We start from the raw sequence: 20,009 nt of genomic DNA on the forward strand, positions 1-20,009 counted from the left end.
GCTGGCCCGTCGTCCAGCGAGGGGTGGCGCTAATGACCTCGCCAATACAATGGAACTGTATGATGACTCGTGTTGAAGAGCCTCATAGGGAGACCCTTCTGTTGGCGTTTCTGTTCTTTGCCCCCATTGGCTACCCACAATGGCATCGCGAGCAACGCGACGAGGAAGAAGGAGTGTGTGTATTTGCTTGCAGGCCTTGCCGGCAGTCGTACACTTTCGTTCGACCAATCGACAACACCGGAAACTGGTGACATCTTCAGAGACAGCCTGGTGACGCCAGGACAAACTGGGGGGTGCAGGATAGGTCCAGAGAGGCGCACGGGGTCGTTTGGCTTCGTCGATTGTGACGGCATTCTGATTTCGATACGCGTGTTTACTTGAAATGTTCAAAAAATGTCGAGAAGTGGTTTAGGGGCCCTTTAAGCCACCCTGAGCAATTATTCCTTCAGATATATCTAAACATACTTTAGTGATGATGCATAATAAAGTGATCTAGTCTGGCTCCTCAGTGTTTTAAAATTTTTGGTTTCGAGAGACATGTTTCCCGTGCCTCTTGAGTATCTCTTCTAATGAGGCTTTACTGTAATATACACACACAATTGTGTAACTCCTCCCGCAAGTATTATTAATTAAGCCCGGTCACTGATGTGCAAAGCTTGTGGTTAAGTTTTGATGTCCGTACTTTTTAGAGCTATGTTTATTAATTCAGGCTGTTCTTATTGGTTCTTCGATGCAGGAGACAATGCCTACGAAATTATTGGCCCTGATGACGAGAGCCCTCAAGGGGCAAACGACATCTCTGTTGCAGAACTGAGCCCGATACCACTTGAAGTTACCATGACAGATGACACGGCAGCAATAGATACAGAGACTGCCTGTCTACTGCAGCTGCAATAGTGTACGAGGCAAGCAGCAGCGCGTCAGCATCAGCAGCACTGTCAGAAGGAACCACACCAGGCCTGGTAGAGCAACATGTGTGCTATCACTGTGACTTTTTTTGTGGTGCATAGAACTCATTTGCTCAACATACAAAAGCTTTTCACCACGACTGTGAGCCAGTGTTCTTGTGCAGCAAGTGCAAGACTCAGTTAGGTGTTATAACACAGTACAAGCATCACTTTAAGATATGCAAATGCAAACATATTACAGTTGTTGCCTCCCCAGCCAGCCCACATAGCGACAACAATGCGGAACACATGGTGGGACACACCTCTCCCCCATTAGAACATAGTAGAGACTGTCAGTGTTGTTGCTAGATTGACTGGTCTTTGTAGGCAACTAGAAGGACAACACAGGTGTCATAAGATTGTTGTTGATGTTGTTGTTGAACAGGTAAAAAAGAAGTTTGATGCAGCTGAAGTGCCAACTGATATTGAGCAAATCAAAAGCAACCACCTGAGAAAGCAACACTATCGAAATTTGGGCATCTATGTGCCGTCAACTCTGGTAAGGATGGCATAGGACAGAAGTGTCATGAAAATCACACAGACACTGCCGTTGCATCACTGGCTACAGTGAGCAGCGACTTGTAGGGCAAGAGAGTCAACTGAAACTAACATTATGACATAGTGTCATGCTCCCATGTGACCACTTTCAAGGTATTTTGCAAGATACAGCTCAACCTCCAGAAACGAGACCGCAACCTGTCTATAAAAAGCTCTCACAAAAAAATATTCATAACACTATTAACATAGCAGTATCTTTTTTTTGTCGGCTCGAAGTTCCCAGGTGTCCATTAATGCAAAAATTGAGGAAAAAAGAAAATGTGTCGTACTTACACCTTTTTAACAAGTACGAGGGGGACAGAACTTTTCTAGTCATGCATCTTCATCATACTACCAAGTTTTTAAATGCCTTTTATAATTATTATTACCAGTTATATCTGAGTGCATTCTATGCATGTAGCAGGTGTAAAATCAGGTCAGTTGGATCAGATGCCTTATCTGCAAGAGAGCCCTATATTCAAGAAAGTTGAATTAAAATAGGTACGTTATAGACGCAGCCTTTCAGCACTTTATTGCCTGTGGTTTAACCATTGCTCAATACTTTTGTGGATGGCAGTTTCAACCGGCACAGCACTGCGCTTTGCCACAGTCAGATGTGCCTTCAAAGTGGTGTTTACCATTTGTGTTGATCTGTTTGTGTATGCATAGAGCAAGTTTTTAATTTATATTTTTCCGCATTCTTGTGCTTGCACTAAGCTTGTATAAGGCAGTTACAAAATGTGCGTCACTATAACGAACTGTTTTGTTGAGCTTACACTTGCAAATAATCGTGTTCAGATGGCCGCACTTCTATGTAGGTGCACCGCTAGCTTTGTGTATGTTCTCATGTTTGTATAAAGCTTATATAAGCTAGTTAGAAAAAGTATGTCACTAAGCATTGTGATATTCTTTAAAGAACTGCTTGGTTGGTTTTACACTTGTGAATTAGTATTGAGGCGGTGGTATTCCCATGTAGGCCCACTGCTAGCTTTCTGTGCCCTCACGTGTTTGTATTAAGTTTCTACAAGGGAGTTACAGCATGTACGTCACTAAGCGCTGTGATATTTTTCAAAGAACTGCTTTGTCGATTTTACACCTGTGAGTAATAGTACTCGGGTGGCACTAGTCATGTGTAGGTACACGAGGACCATTTGTATACATTATGCTCATGTAAAGCAGTTACAAAGTGTGTGTCACTAATCACTGTGATATTTGTTGAAGAATTGCTGTGATGGTTTTATACATGTGAGTAATAGTGGTCAAGACACGGTACTTGCGATATATAGTTGAATTTATACAGTGCCAAGACATGGGCTGTATACGTACCAAAAGAAATGTATGTCATTATATTGTTGGGATTTTTACTGTTTGGATTTTATTAAACTGTAATAAAATTGTTTCTTGTATCTATTGAGGTATGGAAATTTGTCATGCAACCAAACAGAGGACCTGAACTTGTGCATACAAATAAACAGCTAATTTAGGAGTAAACTGCTCATATTCTGCTAAACCAGTTTAACAAATTTTGTACTACAATGCTGGAAAAATGACAGAGCTGACTGGGATGTACGTGCAGAAAGAGTTCTGCGCTGGCTTAAGGACTGCCCCACACTGGAGTTGGTAATGTTGCGTTTATTGGAGTAGAACAGAAAGTGCACTTCTATTAAAAATGCGACAGTCGGTGCAGAAACATAAAACAGACGAGCAGATGTGGCACATTTTTTGCAGGGCCCTCCATGCCTACTACTGCATTTCTAGTCTTCCTCTGCTCTGTGTATAAGCCCCTGTTCAGCCAAGGTTTTTACTCCATGACAGTTGTTCTACTAGGTTCGTAGCAATATTGAAGAAAGAAATTCAATGGTTTTCAAGGACTTTCGAGGCCCCGACACAGTAACTTCAAGGACCTCGTGCGATGTGTGTAGTAGTTTGGACAGGCAATAACTTGTTCAACAAAATCGTTAACTTTAATGCAAACAAAAGAAAACAAAACAATTCGCATTTCACTGATTTAAACATTTGAAAGGCTGCTAATTTGCCTTTCACCGTCCACCACTAAACGCACACAAGAAAGCATTTCAAGAAAGCGCTCTAAGTTTTTCTGCAATGGCACAATTAACTACTTGGACCTGCAACATTTGCAGCTTTTGAATACTGTTTGGTTTGACAGTGTATGTGATGTCATCTGTTGCCTCAGCCTTTCACCATCAAATAAGCAATAGTCATTTCTAATTTCTTTTTATTGTGTCTGTAGCTCTCGATTTACTCTTCACGGCTTCTGTTCGAATGCCTCAACTGTTGAGCTTCCTGCTTCTGCTCCTCCAAGTACATTTGTCGCCGGTTCCATGTGCATAAAACTGGTATCTGCAGCTCCTTTGTAATTTCAACTTTAAGGATGTCGCTCTCGTTCTATTACCTCCAGAGACGATTTTCTGTGACATGCGAGAGAGTCACAGAAGGGAAAAAAAGCGCTTGGCAATGTCTGCTAAATCTAGCCAAGTGTACAAGTTTAAGGACTTTCCAGTACATCTAAAAATTCAAGGGTTTTCAATGCCTTGATAATGCCATTTTCGAAATAAAGGATTTTCAAGGATCGCTACAAACCCTGGATTCTAGCACCTAAATAATTTTACAAGCTTATTTTGGCATGGAGTTCGGAAATTCATGCTTTTTAGCTAACGCTGCACTATCTCTGTACATTGAAGCCACGAGAGCGCCACCATTTTGGAGTAAAGAAAAATACTGAAAGCTTTTAATACCGCTCTTCTTTTTTTCTATGGAGCTTCGCATTGCCTAGTTAAGTTTACGAATGTGCCTGGTTTTGGTGGGCGTTTCTTCGACATTTTCTGTGAGAAGCCGATGACTAACCCCGGTGTTCAGAAATGTATCTTAATACAAAGCATATGCTTAACTTGATATAAACGACGCCTGGTGCGAACGTCCCCCAAGACGCTCACTGCCTTTCTTTTGGTGCGTTCATGACTTGCGTCGTTTAGATCAAGTCAATCATGGGCTTCAAGTTATGATGCATTTCTGCATATGGGGGTAAGCGCGTACAATTCCTGGCAACGTACTGTGCCATTGAACACTGAGAGGAAACGGGGAAAACTTATACTCCTAAACTTCCGCGTACCTGTGGTGTGCATGTATCGTGGAACAAGAAACAGCGCAAACACAAGGACGAAAAAAAGCATCAACCACACCAGCGCTTCGTGGTGTGGTCCATGTTTTTGCGTCGTCCTTGTGTTGCGCTGTTTCTACTTCTAAAATGCTCAACCAACTAGCCGGCAAGTCCATCCTGTGCATATATATATTGAACACACGCATGAGTGTAGATGGTCTTCGAAGCTTGTAAAACGAGCACTGCCACAGGATACGAGCAGTGCACGCGTAGCAAGTGGACACATTAGTCATTTAAACATGCCTGCCAATGCATTTGAAGCGGCTATCAGCATAAGCAGTCTCCAAATGCTGGAATGCATGCGCTTCAAAACGCTAACGATCCGCTGCTAATGCAGGACAACAGCTCACAGCGGACTGAACCAAACTTTAAACTAATGCACTTGAAAAGAACGCCTACACAGCAGCGTGAGGCACGTCGAAATGTCTAGTACTGGCGTCGCAGTTGACCGTATAAGAATGGAACTAGCAGAAAAAAAATAAACAGAAATGCTCACCACTATACGCGCAAATTAAATTCACATACGTGGATGGTTGCGGCAATACTTTGTATCCGCGTATTTTCGGAGAACATGGACTGGAGAAGAACGCGATCGTGAGCTGAACGGCACATTTGTTATTTTCCTGCGGGGACGACAAGCCGTGAATAGTTCTCACGTTGTCGTCTACGTTGTCTTCCTTCGTTAGTCGTAGCAGGGAATGGAAATGATGCAAACGCAAACGTATTCCTGTACACAGCAGCACAGCACACTGCAGAGAAACCCCACCCACCGCAGCCGCCGATTTCTCAAATACATTCGGTATATATATAACCTCTAAAAGAACACGACTGGGCGTGGCGGCGATGTGGTGTAATGGTTTGGATGTGTGCTTTGAATTGTATAAATGCGAGTGTATGTGGGTTCGAATCCGCATGATGTATAGAGCATTGTTATTCTTTATATAGAGCGTTGTTATTCTTTATAAGTACGTGATTCGCTTGACAATTGTATTCTAATTAGAATATGTGACTCCTGATTGTGAAATTTGCGAAGATAATTGCGGATTAAATGTTAATTCGCTTTTTTTTCTCTGCAGTGGCATTCGGGATGCATACGCATAGGCCGCCTCAGAGCAGACACGCCTCATGGTAGGCAGCAAATAGCCAGGAAAAAATGACATTAAATCCCTGCATAACATTACTCACGCCTATTCTGAAGGCCGCTTCGAATTGGGCCAGTGTCTCTGAGGAGCCGCCTAGGGAACAGTATATCAGCGGTCCTAATTTGATCTGACTTCCTGCCTGCATGCATGGCCAGGACTTGGCTAAGAGGGTATTGGGAAGAGTACTAGGACTCTGTTCTGAAGGAGTACAAGCACTCGGTTTGGAGGAGTAGAAGTACTCGGTCTGGCGGAGTGCTATTACCCCAGCGGGGAGAGTATTAGCACTCTGCGGAAGAGTACTAGCACTCCCTGTGGGAAGAGTATTATCACTCTGCGGAAGAGTACTAGCAATCCCTTGCGGTGGAGTAACAAAACTCTGTCAGGAGGAGTTGACCTACTCTCTCTCAAAGAGGGCCGATCTACTCTCGAAAAGAGAGTGAAATATGGGACAAGCAGCTACTCCCTCAAAGAGAGTGCCCGGAACTCTCTTTGTTTTTAGACTGTAGGTGGGCGTAGCAGGTCTGCTGAGCGGTTACGTGCGTGGCTTCGAAGGTAGCCTCCACCTCAACAATCCTGATCTCAGGATGCTGCTGGCTGTACAGCGGCATCTTGATAGTGCCGTTTCCCACAGTGATAGAAAGAGGAGCAGCGATGCCGAGTTGAGCCGTCGAGGCGTAAGGTGTGGCTGTTTCCACGGTCCGAGGACACCATTGTCGCGAGAACAGTAAAGACTTAAGACACGGCATTCTTGCAAAGCTAGCTTTTTAGATTCATCTTTATGTTCTCCCACCGCAGAGCTCGCGCCTCTCCTGCCTCTTCACTTTAGCCGGCAATGTGCGTTCCGTGCAGATACGCATTGCACGCCAACGCTTTAGCGAGCAGCGCCATGAATGCACTTAGTATACGCCGCTCTTCAGTGAACCTCTCGTAAACTTGGAACACCAAGTATGGACCATTGGGTGTGTCGAAAGCGAGGGAACAACTCTCAGCACTCGCAAAAGCCACCTCGACACGCTTCTAGCTTCGGACGCGGCGCGCGGACTTCTCGGCAGCACCCCTCAAGGCACAGATTATATAGAATGAAACGCGAAAGAGGAACCCGGTTGTCCCCTGATGCGCTTCTCAGCGTTCCCACGCACGGGCGCGCCATGCATTTCGGAGGCCACGCACAGGCTTCGCCGCGGTAGCGCTAGATGGTGGCGAGTGTTCTTGGGGCAGGTTATCTAGCTCGTGACAGCGCGCATTACCTCGCTGGTACGGCCTCTGATTTGGTGACCCATGTGCTAAAGGTTGTGAAGACTCTTCAAGGCGATACCCTTTGACGGCTCACGGGAAGAAAATTTGACCGTGCGGCTTTATGGTGCCAAAATTCGCGGTCGAGCCCACGACCTTTGGTAGGAGTCGTAAGCGCAGATTTGGCGATCATTAAGAAGTTAATCGACAGATATTGAATTACGATAGCGTTACGTCTCAATACGGCTATGAGCATACGGCTCGACATAGACTGTGACGCATAAACAAATGACCTCACTTTGAGGCAGCAATTGCCGCCCTCCACTGAGGCAGTATTTATCGTGAATAACCCTCTACCTGACCCTGAGAAGCTGAACTAATTAATGAAAGGGACGAATATCGAAGGATACTGAGGGAACAACAACGACCTCGGTTTCAAAGGTTGCTACGCGCTTGCGCCATATGCGGGCCGAACGTGCAACATAGGAGGCGGAGTCCGGCAGAACTTGAACAATTATATCTGGTTGTGATCAAGTTCGCAAGCCTATATATTCATGCCTTTTTTGTAATAAACGCCAGTTCGAAGCCATCGCTTTTCCTTGTTGCCTTGTGTTTTGAGCCCCCCCCCCCCCCTTGCGCTGGTTACATCATCCTAGAATACCAACTAGTCCGGTCTCTCCCCTTGCTCCTGCAGAACGCTGCTACATCAAGGGAGGGACTTTGCGACCGATTCTAAGATTGTGATTGGCCGAGATACAGCCATCAGATTTCCTAATCTAGTCTTGTAGGGAAGAAGGAGGTTTTAAAAGCGGATACATTTGGAGCAGTGGCCAGCTGACGTGTCCTGAATATTTTCCTACATGGGGTGAGCTTCCGAATCTGGTGCGAGTGTAAATATTATAAAATAAACCCTTTTCTTTACAACCGCGCATGCTCATCAACGTGCTTCGAAGACCTCTGGCCTAAACAGGACCCCGAATTGCAACACACTGGTTGGCAGCAGTGAGATCGAGAGAGCACTCCTCATGATCAGGGATCGGCGGACCTCAGAACGTGGCTCAAGGAGACGCGACCGTCGCAACCTCGAGGTAAACTGCGGACAAAATAGCGACTTCTGTTGATACGGGATCAGCGGAGATCCTCTTCGTGGCTCAGAGAAGCCCAACCGTACCAGTAACGGCCTGAAGGTTTCGCCGACTCGGCGAAGCAATAAGGAAGAACAGCAGAAAGCACTCCTCACGATCAGGGATCGGCGAACCTGTGAACGTGGTTCCGGGAGACACGACCTTCGCTTTGTCGAGCTTCGGTAACTACTGGAGCGACTACGCTTTTCCGAATGATAAGGAAAGTATTGTAGTGGGAAATTACTTCTGAGTGATCACCACCGACAGTGCCGACAACAGAGGGGAAGTTGTAGTCGGCTCTGAGTAAACCATTGATATCAAAGAGTTAAAAAGGAGGAGGAGTTGTTGGCAGCAGAGCTCGGTATGGATATCAACCATAAGATGAGGAAGCCCAAAATTCGCACCGCGATTGACTGAAGTGGGTTTCCATGAGGACGAGATCAAGGATGCTTGGGAAAATATATGTAGCGAAACGAACGAAAGGCCAGAAGACAAATATCGCGAGAGGAAAGAAAGGAGGAAGGGAAGGATCACGGTAACAAAGAGAACGAGAGACAGGAAAAAAATGAACGAGGGCAGGCAGAAATTGAGCTTGAGAAAGTAAAAATAGAGGAAGCGAAATTAGAGTTCGGTGTGGATGTGGCCGCACCACAAACAGCCGGGAGCCATTGACTAGTTTCCCGCGGCAGTACAAAACAAGCGATGACGTCGGTCTCTACCTGATTAATTTTGTATGGATTGTGTGAAGCAATAATTTCACTAAGATGCATGGCCAGAGCGGTTGCTTGGGTTGCTACCGGGAGAATCCTCGCACGTCGTGGCCCGACTGTGTGCAGATGGAGCAGGCGTGTAGAGATCGGTGAAACTCAGTTCGCTCGTAAAATACAAGCTTCCTACAGAGCAAGTTCTGAGAATATTTTGACAGGAAGAAAGGAAGCCGTATGAAAGCTTTGTTGAGTTTTCATGCAGCCTGGGGAATAATTTTTCGGAGTCGGTGAAAGGAGCAAGCGCGGCTAACATCAGTAAACTGTCGGATTTAATCTGTTAAGAGTGTAGCACAGCTGGCTAATGAGTATGTGGCAAGCCGTGGCTTCAGGACACAAAGCAGTAGTGTGCAGTGCAATCAAAACGCTTCCCCACGGTCATAATGTGGCGCTCAGGGCCGCAAACCACAAGAAATGAACGAGGTGACCCTAGTAGATGTTGAGCGCGCTCTAAAGGCATAACAAAATTACGTCAAAGCAGTAGAAGGGAAGCCGGAAATCATTCGAATAGTTCCAATGGAGGGTTCGGTTGGTGCCATATCTTTAAGGAAACGTGTCACTTCACCCAGAAGTGCACAAATAAAAGGCCAGTATTCGTTTGCATAAGGAATCATACGACTAAAATTGGTCTTCTGAAGCCATAGAGAGCGGATGTAATGGTAAATTATGGTAAATGACAAAGAGTGCAGGGTACCCAGGAACTCCGCGGCCATCACAGAGGTCGTCTATCCGAAGTATGTGAATAATGAAGACTACGTGTCCGAATGCGCATGGATAAGGCAGGTTGCCAGAGAAGAGTCAGTGGGCCTACCTTTCGCAAAGGTACGGATTGAGGGACCTTTCGGAGGTATCGAGACAGTAGCAGCAGGGCCCAAGGGACTACTGGAAGGCTACCCTTACGATTTTCGAAGAGCTTAGAGTCGCTATTGAATGAAAGGGGTGTTCATTTGCTGAAGGCCAGGTCATCGCTTTGACGAGGTGCAAAGCACGCGAACTATCTCCGCAGCTAAGTTACGACAATGAAGTGAAAAAAAAAGGAAAATGAAAGAGCTTGCTCTGAGAACGTACTTAACTTGGACGAGGAAATCTTTCCCATTTCCCCAGCAGAGAAAGTCACGAACAGGGTCAGGCTGAGGAGCCGCCAACACGAAGTAAAAATAGGCACTATGAAATGAGCACCAGAAACCGGGCTAAGAGAAATAGCAGTCGAACAGTTAGGAAAGGGGCAGAGATGACAACGCGGAGAAGCTAAATCCACTAAAACCTGCGGGGAAGCGCAGTGAAAGAATTAGGAAGGTGTGTTTTTCATTCGGAATGTTTCCACTCAGAGCATGCCCTAGCCGCCACATGAGGAAGAAAGGAAAGAGACGTTTGGCGTGGAGGATAAAAGCCCAAGGGCAATTATTTTCCCCCTCGTTGGGTTCTTTTCGATGGATAAACTGTATGACACAGGAACGCGCGGTGGTTAGGCGACGCCAAGTGGTCATATCAGGTACTAAATTCGTAGTGCAATGCCCAGAAGGCTTGTTGCAGTACGCAAACACTCGGGGGCTGCAGAGAGGAGAATGGCCTACGATCCCTTTGTATTCCCTGGTTGACAAGGTTGACAAGAAGAGCTTTCAGAGCGCGCCCCCCTCGGGTACGGCTTAAAGAGATGGCGCCAGCAACCGGCCATTCGAATAAATAAACGCGATACAGGTTTTGTAGAAACAGTTGGTTGGTTTATTTTATAGTCTGGTTAGAGGTTTTGACGTCTCCGAGAATAGTGATTATTTCTGTAAGCAAGCTTTGAACATTGTTTAAATTGCGTATTTTAGAGGCTCATCGATATTCTGAAAGAAAGTATAGTTAGCGCCAGCAAACAAGGACAGAAGACAGACGGAACCACAATGCGCTATCCACAAGGTTGAAGATAGTGCATTATCGTGTCGTCTCCCTTCTGTCCTTGTTCGCCGGCTTTAAATATGCTTTCCAAGTCAGTTTACCAACACGTCCAAAAAATGACAATGATGAAAAAGACGGTTTTCGCGCGCGTACATGTTGAAAGTTCGTTTTTATGATATGTCGTTCTTTCTTTCTAAGCACATAGCAGTCTTTCAGCATGAAGTACGGTTGCAACGTCAAGTCCAGGTTACTTGTTAGAAGCCTGTAGTGGCCTAATTTATTATCAGCTCACTATTCGGAAGCGTTCGCGAAATTTTCTTTCAATATAAGACGCACTATTTGAAAGAGCCGTTGTTTAACCGCACAGTTTTAGAAAGTGCTTATACCTTTCCAGTAAGGCATGTCTGCCATGGACACAGAGAGGAAAAGCGTTGGAGCGTGTCTCGCACATGTATTCATGAGACGGCAGCGTTTTGAGTATCGCTTAGAGCGCGCATAAAATTATTCAAAAATAAGCTCAAATCTTCGTGTAGTATCAAGCGCGCAATGTGCGCCACATTCTATCTTTTTTTCTATAGTGCGGGTCTTTTGTGGACATCAGAACGAATACGTTAGTGCGTAAGTCGCACAAAAGTGGAAGAATGGTGGAGCCTTACTCGGAATGGGCTGATTGTTTTTAGAAGACAGGCTTTGTCTTCACGGCCTGTGCTTTTTTCGCCAGACGCTCGCAGAGAATTCATCCTCCACTGTGACGCCAGAAACCGTGGTATAGGTGTCAGCAGTGGCGTAGCTAGGTCGTCTGGCACCCGGGGCCCATAGGCCTTCTGTCACCCTCCCCCCCCCACCCCTTGTGTAGTTGAGGAAGGCGGGGATATCGATGATTTCCGGGTTTCAGCACCAGTACATCCGCCTTGGATACCGTGCACGTCCCCCAGATCCCCCTCTCCTTCGCTTTCTTTCGCAGAGATTGCGAGTGCAGCAGGTATAAACACTGTTTTTTCTGCACCAAATAACAGCACAGGGTGCTGAACTGATAACTCGTGATAAGTTCATGTGCACATCTTCTGTCAGACTGTAAGGCTTGGCAGCCAATGCAAATGCGGCATCGTGGAAAATATGGCTCATGTCACTAGTAATAAAAATGTCTTTATAAACTTTTAATTACCAATTTTATTGGCAGTATTGGATTTGCAAAATGGAAGCCCGACATTCATATCTTGCCAAACAACAACTTCACAAAAATCGTCGTACGTACTATCGCATGCAGTATTTTGGCAGTGGGCAAAATTAAAATTAAAGTGTGTGTCAGTGACGCTGACTTCCACACCCTTTTAGAAAACGCCACCTGCCTCCTTGCTGCGCGGGCGCCAACGCTATAACAATTACGAGTTCTCTTAATTATGATCAATAACGCCTTGTTTTTATTTGCTGCTATACGGACAAACGTGATTGTCTGAGCTGCGGTACCACCACAAGATTAGGAAGAAAATAGAGCACGCTTCGCGTCCATTCTTGGCGTAACCATAAAAAAAAGAAAAGGCCGCGATGAAGCACATGCCAGTGAAAGCTTGCACTACTGCTGGTCAGCACTCGCAATGGAGAGCATTGCGGGATCAACGTCACTGGTACACTATTTCATACTTCTTTCGCTGCTCCCATACTTGGCCCAGCCCGCAGTGCGAAAGTACTGTAGGCTGTACCACCCAAAACAATTTTGTTTAAGAAGATGTTGTTAAGCTAATATTATGAATTTGAGCCCTCAATTCTGGAATTGAAGCGCTTCCTCTATAAGTACTAATTAAGCGATTATTCAGGATATGGTTATTACTTATCTGCCAAATTTTTCACGCTACTGAGTTCCTAGTAATCACAAAGACATATGACTTCATAGAATATCGGGAAATATCCTTACAAAATTCACCTTTTTTTAACAAAATGCTGTGCAGCTGACACAGACACTGTACTTGTGACATGAAGTCACACAGCAACAAAACTATAAAGATATGGTTAGCTAAGTCTAGGAGAACTATATTTTGTTGAACACCGCGAAACTGATAAAAACAAATACAGAGATTCAAAATTGATAAATAGAACCTTGTACACATATTGCCGATGCACAAACCATGGTGGGACATCGAGGCTTTTGCACTAAAGTAATGACCGGTAAGGACACATTTCCTTTAGAAGTTCTCTTTCCGACACTTCACTTCTGCAAACTCATTAATTACACTAGTAAAGTTTATATTTTCACGTGTTATTCTTCTATGGTCAGTATCACCAAGTTTGACAGCCTTTATCACCCATGGTGGAGCGTAGAGATATTTTGATCAGCTTTAACTGGGAAAAGCTTCTTTCGCATGATGCAACTGGCACGCAGATCGTGAAGAACAAGCGATAGATAACGGTAAGATTAGGGAGGGACTCAAAGAAGTTCCATTTGGCGATAAATTTCAGGAACTGTTGTCCGGTCCATGTCGTCGTGACATCAAGATGATTTCCAGCGGCCTTGAGGTGCCTTCGCAGCCGAAGGATCTCTGGGACGATTTCGTTACCTGAAAATTTGTCATATATTTCAGTACGACTTGGCGTCAGCGTTTGAAGCGTTTCCACACTTTCAAACATCACGGAAACCGGCTCAATGATGCTGAAAACCAATGTCACCTTCTCCATAGCCTTGGAGTGGGTGTCCAGCTCTCTGTGAAACCAATCAAGGCATTCAAACATTGCACTTCTGGTCTGTTCTGTTAGGATCAGGCAAGCGTCCCCTTCTATTTCTCCTGACATCTTCTTGTGATATCTAACCCGTTGTTGTACCTCAATGCCCATTTCCTCACATTTTGCCGTAGCTTGGGCGACGACCTTTTTCAACAACTTCAACGCGGTGCTCTTCCAGAAACATTCTTAACGATTTTATCTTCAGGCTGCAGTGCTGGAGGCTGATTTCTGCACTCTGCGGGTACTTCTGTGTTTCGTTAACTTCCTGTAGAACCTCCGACCAGAAATACAGAAAGATTAGAAAGGAAAAGTCGCATACAGCAGCAACCAAACTCAATGCATCCCTCCTATTTTCCACGTTGAACTTGGAATGCTGCAGTGCTTCCAGCATCGAGATTATCTGCTCGTAGCTCCTTCCTGCTGCACACACTGCCTCGTAGTGAGCGCTCCACCTCGTCTGGCGGAGATTTTTCACTGTCAGAGCCACGTCAGCATCCTTCAGTAATTGCCATCGTTGAGGTGAGCTCGAAAAAAATTTGTATATAGCTTCGAAAGATAAAAAAAATGCTACGCATGCGTTGACGCTTTCACATGAATGTATGTCGCAAAGGTTCAAGGAATGATTCGCGCAGGGCACAAACAGGGTCTTTGAATTGGTTTGTATGACCCTGGCCTGCACGCCACCGTGAACCCCGGGTATTACTGCTGCGTTGTCGTACCCTTGACTGCGACAAAAGCTTATGTCCAATCCGTCGTCTTCGAGTTGTTTCAGAATACTTTTTGTAATCTCAGCAGCAGTTTTTCTTTCTATTGAAAAAAAGCCTAAGAATGATTCTTTTACTGTGACTTCGTGGTCATTGATGCACACGTACCTTATTACCTGACACATTTGGTCCACATGCGAAACGTCTGGTGTGCTATCGAATAAAATATCAAAATATTTAGCCTCCTTGATTTTTTTCACAATTTCGCTCTTCACGTGTCCGCCCAAGAGTTGGACAAATTCATTCTGCATCTGAGGCGATAGGCATGAGGTCCCCCTTCCACCGGAAGGGATGGCAGCCTTAATTTCTGTGAAATGTTCATTCAAAGTCGTGTCGTAATTCGAAAGAAATTCCACCAGTTGAAGAAAATTGCCTCTGTTGTCAGAATCTATGTTTTCTCTGTGCCCGCGCAGAGAAAGCTTCATTTTCGCCAGAAATAAGACTACGTCCCGAAGGTGGTGCAGTATGTCGCGCCAGCATCTTCTGGCCGCCTCCTTCTCTCGTTGAAAGGCCGCGTCCAGTGTTCGGTCATGCTTGAGATTGACGTCCATTGTCCTCCATCGCTCGTAGCAGGACATGTGCGACTCCGACGATTCGTGTTCCGCTACCCTGGGGTTCAAATCCACCAGCAGTTGAACCCGGAGACGAAGCAGGCACCTGCAGCTTTTCTTTCACCGAAGAATTTGCAGCAGAAATAGTAAACCGGCTTTGTTAACTTTGAGCACACCATCCAGGTTCCCAGAACTTGGCTGCCATCTGCGGATGTTTTGTAGGACCAACACTTCGTTATATGCCTGCTCGATGTTTTACTGTGCCCTAACTATTTCGTTATACCGGAGAATAAGCCGTCTGTTTTGTATTGGCTCACTTTCTCTACGCACTAAACTTACTCTGACGTCATCCGGGATGGGTATGAGCCACGTACCTATGTCAGAGTACATGTCATCTTTAAGTACGTTTGTCGTCTTTCTGTAATTCGATGATGCGTGAGCTTTAGTGCCTTCACACACTGTGACGTCCTATGAGGACGTCACAGGGTCCTCGTCTTCTTGTAGTGAGCTGGGCTGCACGTATTGTGGCTCTCGTCTATCTCCACTTGGCTGTCATCGAGAATGCGGGTTTGAGAAGCATTGGACTGACATACCGGGTCCGCCCCAGTTGCATAAGTATACTGGCTTCGAAATTTTGAGATGCGTCCTCTAGCTGCTGTGTTCCTGCACATCTGCATGCGTCTGATTTCAACGACTCAACCGGATTTTTATTTATTTATTTACAGGATACTGCCGGCCTTAGTCTTAGGCCTTGGGCAGAAGTGGACAGTGCGATATACAGATGAACAAAAAAAAAATTAACAGCAAAAATCATTACAAGAATTCAATACATTGCAATACACATATTCCCTAATCCGCAGAAGCCGTACAGAGCATTCCAACGAAAAAAGCATCACAAAATTTCAATATATATTAAAATACGGATATTCGCTGAACCTCAAAAGCTGTACAGAGCATATTGCTGACAACACGATATTGATAACAAGGAGTCGCATTCATAGTGGTATGCTGAAAGGCATCGCGCATGCTCGGTAGGTTGAGCAGCAAAAAATCTACAAATAGCAATGACAACCAAGCGACAATAGCACTTGCGTATATTGTAAATCAAAAAGGAAAAAGAAAAATTACATTTATACATAAATATACATACATATAACATCAAGTCTAAATGCTATTCAGCTGGCTGCAGAATGACTGGACGGTCGGGCATTCCACTGTACTCGCAGAGAGCGCATTCCACTCACCTATCGTGCGTGGAAAAAACGTCTTTTTAAATACGTTTGTTCTGCAAGAAAATTCCTTTATTTTCTTCGGATGATTAGATCGTGTTGCACGCATAGTAAATAAAGTAATATACATATCCTTATCTATCCCAAGCATAGCATGGTAAAGTAAATACATGTATTTCAGACGGTCCCTATATTGCCTTAATTTTAATGTTTCCAGGTTAGTTTTGTTAATAAGAACAGTCGGAGATACGTGCCAGCTATAACAGTTAAATACGAATCTAAGAGATTTTCTTTGAATGTTTTCCAATTGAGTAATGTTCTTCAGGGTGTACGGGTCCCACACTACCGAGGCGTACTCAAGAATTGGCCTAATATACGTCTTGTACGGTAAAAGACGGATTTCTTGTGCGAACTGTCGAAGCGACCTTCTCATGTAACCAAGTTGGTGCATTGCCTTTTTTGAAATATGAGATATGTGATCGTTACCCCTAAGGTCGGATGAAATTACGAGGCCTAAGTATTTGTAGCTACTAACCGCAGATATATTTTAAGGGGAGGCGTTTTCGTGTTACTGACATAGCAACCGTTTTCTTTGCATTAACATTAATTTGCCATGTGGCACACCACGCTTCTACCTTGGCTAGCGACGAAATCAAGCGGTGCTGATCATTTACGCTATTAACTTCTTGATATAGTGTACAGTTGTCTGCAAATAAACGTATTTTCACGTTTACTTCTTTTATTAAGTCAGTGACAAAGATTAGAAAGAAAAGAGGACCAAGGACGGATCCCTGTGGAATGCCCGACCGAAACGGTGCTAATCCAGAACGCGCGCCGTCGATAAACCCACTTTGCCGCCTTAACGACAGATATGCTGAATTCCATGAAATAAAAGAATCATTTTTAAGTATTGTTTGTAGCTTTAACAGCAGTTTAGTGTGAGACACACGGTCGAATGCTTTTTCGAAATGTATGAATAATAAAACAGTTTGGGCCTGTTTATCTACAACTGCTGCGAGCTCGTGGATAGTTTCCAGTAGGTGTGTTGTTCTAGACAGTCCCTTCCGAAACCCATGCTGCTTGGGATTAATTATATTGCTGTCATTTAGAAAGACCGAAATATGTTTAAATATAATATGCTCAAGGGTATTTGCACATGTGGGTAACAATGAAATTGGTCTGTGCGAAGTGATAAGCGACCTGTTTTCTGATTTGGGTATCGGGGTAACGTTTGCGTACTTCCGGTCATCCGGAACTTCTGCGCACGATTAAGACTTGCTAAATATGATGCAGATATTTTGAGCACCACTCGGCATATCTCACGAGAAAAGCAGTAGGTATGCCGTCCATTCCAGGCGACTTCTTTTTTATACAAATTTAACAAGAGAGTTAAAGTGCCTTCTTCGGTCACCGATATATTTGCAATTGGCGGGCAATCAACTGGAAGGTAGCTTGGTTTACGACTGTCATCATCCGCAAATACCGAACAGAAAAATTGATTGAAAGATATTGCTATCAAACGTTTGTCCGTTACGGTATCCCCGTCGATGCAGAAACTGGACAAGAGTTGCTTTTCCGAAGAGAAATGACGCCAGAACATTGCCCGGGAAGACAGCAGAAAATTCTCCAAAGATACACTTTGATAGTATTCCTTTGCTTTTTTAATGCTTGCCTTTAGTTGCAGACGTATGTTGGAATTTTTACTGGCATCGCACTCTGTGGTACACTGACAGTGCTGTCTTCTTATTCGTTTAGCCTTCCGTTTCAGCCGCACTATCTCCTTTGTAATGCAAGGGCGTGTGCGCTGTTGAATGCTTAGTCTCATTGGAACAAAGTCCGTGACGCATTTTAAGACTAGGTTCCTAAAGAAGCACCACAGCTCGTTCACGCAGCACGTGCCCGATTCGGAAAATAGTATGAAATCATCCAGCGAACTATCCATAGCGTTCAATATGTCAATGCCTTAGCGCGGCAAAAATTTGGAACGAGGCACCTTTTTTTCTTGGTTTCAGTCGGACGGCCAAGTTGAACTGTTAAAGATATCATTTTGATATCAGATATTCCGTCAAAAATATGTACTTCGGGATCACGACTGAGCACTACATTGCTTAGAAGGAATAGATCTAAAATTGAAGCTGGATCACTCTGAAGGCTTCCTAGGTATACTTTGTGGCACAAAATTTATTTCTTGAAAAGGGACAGAAGAAAGGAAGACAGTGAAGCGCCAAAAAATGTATTGAAATGATACTTTCAATATCATCAGATTTATTAACGATGCTACGTGCATTAAGATTGATGAAACGGAGGCGCTTTTGGGCATCTGTTTGGATTCATTGTGACAGGTGTCTTTCTTCAGTTTGTCTGCCTGTGGGAATCCTTCTGTCACTTGTGCCATCCCATCGGAATAGCCCGCCATTAATCCTAATTTTGTCGTACACTAGTGGGACTTTTCCCCCAGCAGCTCTAATTTCGGAGGCGCTATCCCAGAGTTTCTTTCTTTCATGTCTTGTGGGCGCTGAGAAGTCTTCCAAGGCCTAAATATTTTTGTTTTTCAGTTTGAAACAGTTCTGTAGTACGGCCATTTTTTCGCGGTGGTCGAAAAGCTTGATTATGACTGGGCGTGGTCTAGTCCCGTGTCTGCGCCCGATCCCATGAAGTCGTTCAGCCAAAGAAACCTGCACACCGAGAACGCTTTTAAACACGACCTCTAACACAGCTTGCTTCAGATCATCATGAGTTTCGGCAGCTGTTTTTTTTACTCCAAAAGCCAGACGGTTGTTCCTCCTGGAACGATTTTCTGATCCGACAAATTTGTCCTGCAACCTCTGCACACTTTTCTCGAGGCCAGATACTTTTTTGCTGACTTCTTTAATAGCCAAGACCCCAAACAGCTCGCCTGCGTCAGGAGGCATAGATGTACTGTGTTGCAAGCAGTCTTCGTTTTGCTGCTCCACCTTTTCGCATGTGCATATTCTCTCACTGTGTCATTCGTGGGCAGACGCTGTGAAGTCCTCACGTATTTGTGAATTGATCCAGCCATGGATTGAAGAGTCCTGGCTCGCTCCCTTTTGGTTTTCCTTTGGTGAGCCCCGCTCATTCATATATACCATTCTAGTACATTCATATATACCTTATCTGTGACAGCCGTGCGGCAAATTCCCTGAAAAAACCCGCTGCAATAAAGAGGCAGGTTGGACATGCTGAAATTGCAGTATTAAGCCCACAAGAGCTGGTAGTTCGCAATACTAACAAGGCGACTTCACTTCTGTAGAAGAAAGCAGTATCGCAGCTAGGCAAAGACAATATAGCGTGCCATAAATACGAAGCAACAGTAGAAATAAATGTGCACGTGTACGTCCGGCTACCTTACTAAACAAATAAAGCACAACAAGCGATTAAATTAGGTTAAACAAAACTAAACAAAATGATCAAGTACATATAAAACGGCTCTCTGTTAGCAAAGCTCATGACTATAAAGTCAACTGTAACCAACTAGCGAATTCACATAGGTCAAGCGTATATTCACCGGGCACAGGAGGAAGTCCGTCGTCACCAAGGTTGTAGTCTTCTGTCGACGCGAATCCGGAGATGTTCTTCGTTGACCGACGCCGTTCATTTGCTCTGTGCAAAACACAAGCCCTTGGGGTCTTGACTTGACGAGCCGAAAGTGTTAACGTGCGCTCTTATAAGCGCAATGCGATGGAGCTTCCACTCTTCACGGAGACCGCAGAGTCGCGTGATTGGCAGCGTGACCAACAGAATAAATGTCTCAAACTAGCACAAAAGCAGAGGGCGGGCGTGTCACAGAATCACGCTGTGCTTGCACAATTACCGCAGTGAATTTTATCATGCTCCTTCTGCGGCGAAGCGGTCGGTGAACAAAAAAGAAGTTTTCTCAAACTTTCGAGGATACGAAATAAACCGTGACACATAACGGCAGG

The sequence above is a fragment of the Dermacentor andersoni genome, chromosome 2, assembly GCF_023375885.2.
Source record: "Dermacentor andersoni chromosome 2, qqDerAnde1_hic_scaffold, whole genome shotgun sequence".
Lineage (NCBI taxonomy): Eukaryota > Metazoa > Arthropoda > Arachnida > Ixodida > Ixodidae > Dermacentor > Dermacentor andersoni.